Source organism: Camelus bactrianus, chromosome 10 (assembly GCF_048773025.1).
Source record: "Camelus bactrianus isolate YW-2024 breed Bactrian camel chromosome 10, ASM4877302v1, whole genome shotgun sequence".
Taxonomy (NCBI): domain Eukaryota; kingdom Metazoa; phylum Chordata; class Mammalia; order Artiodactyla; family Camelidae; genus Camelus; species Camelus bactrianus.
This window is the reverse complement of record NC_133548.1, coordinates 65,998,927-66,004,926: the sequence shown is the minus strand read 5'-3', so window position 1 is coordinate 66,004,926 and position 6,000 is coordinate 65,998,927. Positions and strand designations below refer to the sequence as shown.

The 6,000-nt window shown below is 35.9% G+C and overlaps 1 long non-coding RNA gene across 1 annotated transcript in view; it reads right to left on the bottom strand.

Annotated features, from left to right (window-relative positions):
- Positions 1–3,908: 3,908 nt before the first annotated feature.
- Positions 3,909–6,000, bottom strand: part of LOC141578981 (uncharacterized) — a 323,560-nt gene continuing 321,468 nt past the window's right edge. The window contains exon 5 of the long non-coding RNA XR_012509887.1: positions 3,909–4,025. This is a non-coding gene — a long non-coding RNA (uncharacterized LOC141578981). The remainder of the gene's footprint in view (positions 4,026–6,000) is intronic.

Below are 6,000 nucleotides of genomic sequence, written 5' to 3'. Positions count from 1 at the left end.
ATTATCACATTGGTAATGGAAAGAGGCAAATGGGCATTTTGCATGATGTTGAGCTATTCGTTCCAATTACACATACAGAAACTGGGGTAATAAACATGTTTCTGGTTCAAGAATCCACATGAACTACTGTGCAAGTATTTGGGAACCTGTTTGTTTCAGCTGACACCATAAACCTCCATAATATTTAAATTCTCCAGTGGTATTCTGGGTTCCAAGGAGTAAAAAATAAATTAGAAAAATTCCTGAAATGTTGAGTTTTACTGGTTCTCCAGAGCATATTTGCTTTGAATGGTGAGAAATCCCTGTGAATTGGACTATGAGGATAACTCATTGAACAAATTCATAATGTTACTACCGATTCCTTATTCAGTAGGGCTCAATATCCTTTCCTTTGGAAAGAATCTGGGCATGGGATTTTGGTGCAAAGCAGCTCTTTATCAAGATGAGTCAAAGCAGTATGATTCCATTTGGAGGGCAGGTTTTACACAAATCAGACAAGATCTCAGTGGATTTCCTAGTGTGATTCTTGAGATCCTATCAATTAACCTCAACCAACAGTCTCTCTGGTTTCTATACTAGACCTGCCTTTTGTGCAGGTGAATGTGCCACTGTACCTTTGCTAAGTACATGGCTCTCCCTGATCTCTCACACAGCAGAATCCTCCCATTCCAAACTAAATCAGATCTCCAGTGTCTCTAACCAGAATGTACAGCTTACAGAGAAAAATCACCAAGGCATTTTCAAAGAATCTTGAAATTCATTCATAACAGTATTTCTCAAATTAAAAAGGAATGCCTTCTAACTACTCTTAGGGAAAAAATTAGAGGATATATACATACATATAGATATACAACATATATATTTAGGTTGATCACCAATAAAACACATTCTTTAAGCATCCCTGTCTCCAAACGTTGCTATACCTCTACACCTCAAAGTTTGATCCTCTGCAAAACGATGGAAATTCTCTGAAAGATTCATTTAAAATACATGTTTCTGAACCTCACCCTAGTTTTAATGAATTAATTTTCTGTAAGTGGTTCTTGAGAATATGTATTAACAAACCAACCAACAAAGATATTCTGAGAGACACCAAAATGCAACAATCACTGCAAATTTTATCGAAGCATTTGTGATTTTCAACTTCATTTCACATAACTCTCTTTTATATCTAAACTACAGTCAGACACCTGAACAAACAGAAGAATCACTTCCTGAACATACTGGTAAATTCCCTTGATCTAAAATTAAACTCATATTCCCTGGGAAAATTTAATCAGTATCCATTTCTGATATAAATTAGAGACCCCACAATTATTTTGATGTATAAGGATTCTCTCCAAGGGTTTGATTTTGTAATTAGAAATATGGGCACGCTGAGTCCCACTAATTCAGGAGAAAAGAGGACTCAAGGGCTGAAACATGAGAAAAATGGCACCTTCTATAAGAAATTATGAAAGATAAACTTATAGCATCTTCAAGCAATGAGGTAGAATTTGATGTGAAAAGAGTGAAGGCACTGCTTCATCTAATAATGGATACTCATTCTGGTTAGAAAGTCAGGGAAATGGAATTCCTTGAAGTCTTTATTTCCATCTTAATTCTCAGGACTCTACTCACGATAAATGCAATTTATTTTTTACTTAAAATATCACATAAGTTCATGAATCTAATATTAAAATTGGAGATTTGGCAGAATTAAACTGTATTTTCAGCGTAAAAATCAGGTAAGAGTTTCTTCTTGAAGAGTTTTGAAATCTTTGGATTTCAGTGTGTGATATGATCAAGAATTTAAGGTCTTCTAATTGTCATTTTCCTTAACTTCTTCAATGCTATTAAAGGCAAGATAATATTGCACAGTTCTGTTTTGTTTTTTTCATGCTCTCCATACTACTCTAAGGTCAGAAGCAGCTTAAACCCCCAAAGTCATACTTTCAGCAGGCATTTGAGTCCAGCTGAGCAAAGGTGGTAACTCAATTAGACATTTTTTTCCTCAGATATTTCATCACTATATGTAATCATGGACTGTCAGATTTGCTTGCCCCTGCTCTAAGAAAATTTTCATTGATTCATGCTCAAATTAGGCAAATCCTAAACATTCCTTATCCTTATTTCTGATACCCTACTTCTGATATCAAGTTAGTTTCTTTGTTGAAAAATAAAGTTAAGTCATTTGCATAAATCAAGCAGAAAATTAATTAATTAGAAGGGTAGAATAGGTCACATGATCTAGATAATCCAAATTTGTTAATCAGGCAAGAACTAAAGCAGAACCAAATCCAAATGAGAAAAAGGTTTGTTTGTAAGAACTCATCTCATCTCACCGTGACACTTATATAGCCTATGAACCACAGCCCCTGGGACCTGCCACTGGACCCCCACACATTAGGACAACATCCACTTTGCTAATATTTCTTGACTCCATTCTAGTCTTTTCCAAAATATTTAAGAGGGCATTTTGTGACATTTATTCAAAAGTTCAATCCCAGATGGGAAGATAAAACTTGCTGAACTTAAGTCATATTTTCTTTTCTTTGCTGCTAGGGAGGTGAGAAAAGGAAATTTTTATTCTCCATTTACATGTATGCATATGTCTATATATGTTTATATTTTATATATAGATTTATGAAAATTTATAATTTATGCATATATATATTATTTTTTTACAAAGTCCTTTTGCCATGAATAATTTACGCCTCTTTCAATTCAACAATTGCTGGTTAGTTATCTTATCTTTGAATACAGCCTGTTGAATCATTACAGGATCCAAAATTTAGTGAGAATGATTTTACCTTCATAGAGTTTTCCACCTAATCACTCTGGAGAAACCATATAACCATTTTAGAATCCAGCTTTATTAAATGAGGCAGCTTAATTATTACACTAAACACTTATCTCACCCTCTTTTTCCATACTATAGGAGTAAAGTTGAGGGACCAGTGTTGAAAGAGGAAAGAATTATCCTTATCTGCTTTTTCTACTGTAGAGATTTAGGAAGTCTGAAATCAGAAGACTAAGTAGTGCCAAAATCTAAGTGGGAAGGGAAAATCCATTAAGTCAGACATGGAAGAGTGAAATTGTTGCTAAAATTGAAAGCAGATTTTTTTTCAAAGCCAAGATACAGATCCAAAATCTGAAAGGGAGGGAGGCCAGAATCACAGAAGTAGGCTAGGTAAAAAAGGAGAAGACTCCAGGGCAATTCCATCCACAGGTGCTGTCTACTTGGCATTTACATAGGGAGATAAACTAGCCAAATTTAAAGAGCTTAAGATTGGAAAAAAAATTCTGCATAAAACCTTTAAAAATATGATACATTTCTACCTCTAAAATTTTGCTTGCATAGATTTCTTTGAAACAGTTTGATGCAGATAAAGCACTAGCTTAAATAACAGCAGCAACAATAATAATAAATGTTATTTTTACTACTATTAAGTAACAACAGTTACTATTATTGTTGTTGTTATTAGCACTACTATTTCCCTTTATGCTATAGCAAAGACCTTGGCTTGAACCTCTGCTGTGGTCAGCTGGAAAACTGCCCAAAATTTTATTTTCATGCAGTACGAGTGGGCTTCCAGAGAATAAATTCAACCTAAAAGAAGAAGAAGAAACAAATCTCAATAAGCTGACCAAGGAATCAAGGTCTGTCTTCAGGGGTAAAGCTTAAAACAGCTTGATGGCTCTCAACAGTATCTGTCTCTTATTCCAAGACCCACTGCACTCATGTTTACTCTTTCAGAGAACGATCTGGCAAAAGGCAGGGCGGTGGGATTAGACAATCAGAAATAGAATGACAACAAAAATCAACGCAAATTTCTAACACTGAGATAGTCATTGTGCGGCAGACAGTGCTTCTGATTAGCCCTCTAACTGACTTAAACAGAACTGTAAGAGGTGCATTCACTTGCCTCTTAATGGAACAGAGGTGAACGCTGGCATAAGGAGTCCATGGCCTACGCTGTAACAGGAGGACACAGCCATTTCCAGTGGGTCCCAGAGGAAGCTGGTGGGGCAGCAGCTGCGTCCTGAAAGACATAATGTGATTCCATGTCCATGGAAGGCAGCCTCGGAGGCCCTCATAAATACTTGATATTCTGCATGAGCAGATGGGGAAAAGAACCAGGGGGATTTAAATGTTTATGGTTAGGATAGCTTCATTTATACCCATTGGCTGCTTTACATGACCTCTAAAATTATCTGAATCCAAAATATCTAAGAAAAAAAGGCATTGACATATTTGTGCATGAGTGTACTTACAAATAAGAATTGGCCTAAGATAAGCTGGCAGTAGGATGCTAAATGTTTACCATTAATTACCATAGTTTAGATTCACAAATCTCGATTCTGTAATCTAAATACACAGTATATTTTCATCCAAATTAAATTCCTTAAAAATTCTAGATTCCAAAGAGGTTTAGAAAAAGAGATTCTAAATTAAATACTGAGTGACCTTTATTCAACAATTGTCAGCAGCTTTCTTCTCAGTAAGCATTAAACTAAAAATATCCATTCATTCTGGGTCACACTTTCATTTAAGGAATTCTCATCAGTGCTTGATAAGAGAGGCTCTGCCTTCTCGCGCCCTCATTCTGCCATTTCTCAACTTGTCCAATGTGTGTCCTTTCTTTGATATTACACTCTCTTTATTTATGATCTTATTGTCCTTCATTTATATTTATTAACCTTTTCACTCTTCTTTCCTTTTTCCTATCCTGTTTTTTTCACTAGGCATCCTTTCCAAATATCTGTGCAAAAAATACTCACATTTTCTAACTGCCTTCAGGGTTTGCTTATAAAGCTGGGTCAGGGTTCTTAGTGAAAGCCTGTACTGCAGTCTTTTATCACCTGCACAGGAGGTGATACAAGCATAATTAATACATAGGATCAGTGTCCTATGAATTATTTTTCTTCAATATTATAGTTCCCCATAAGTATTTATTGAGTAAATAAATGCCAAATAAAAGAAAATCCTCTAAACTCTTATTAGGGTTCTATCTCTGTCCTTGCATAAGCCATTCAACTGTAGTAAAACCTTTCAAAGTGAAATCTTGTCATGACTGGTGAGTCCTTTCCTCGGGAAGCAAAAGGCTGTGTTGATACTGCATATGAAGAGATATCACTGGCTCATCCCACCAGCTTTCCAGGTACATGTTACATGAAGACAATGCCAGGGCCCATCTCAGTGGGTTTTTGGAAGCATTGAAGGAGATTCTATGGTTAAGCCCATATCACAGTTCCTGACACACAGCATGAAGGACGTGTTTTATTTTGTAATACTGGCCAAAGTTTAGATATTATTTTATCATGTGAAACTGAGGCTTAGAGAAGCTAGAGACTTAAGAGAGCCTTGCTCATGGCCAAACAGCTGTGAAGAGTGGAGATGGGATTTAAAACCAAATATACCCAACTCTGCAGCCAGTATTCTTAAGCAATATAGACCTGTTCCAATTTACCCATTCAATCTTTAACAACAACAACAAAAAAAACCACAAATGAACTTATTTACAAAACAGAAACAGACTCACAGACAGAGAGAACAAACTTATGGTTACCAGGGGTAAAGGAAGTGGGAAGAGATAAATTGGGAGTTTGAGATTTGCCGACACTAATCACTATATATAAAGTAGATAAACAAGTTTCTTCTGTATAGCACAGGGAATATATTAACTATATTCAATATCTTGTTGTCACCTGTAATGAAAAAGAATATGAAAATAACTACAAAAAAATTTACCCTTTCAATAGTCCCTTTCCTGGGATGCACTTGAGTCTTAACTTGCCCTTCTAACGACTGGATCTCTCTCAAGTGACATGGAAGGAAACTGAGAGAAAGAGGAATCCATAGAGATCACTTGCCCTGGTTCAATTCCATTTATAATTCACTTATTGCTCTCAATTAAATATTCACCCCTCTCAATGGCAGGCAAATGTCTGCATCTTAGTATTGCATTTTTTTCTCATTTTTGTGAGTAGAGTTGGGGGAGGAAAGCAGAACCGGAG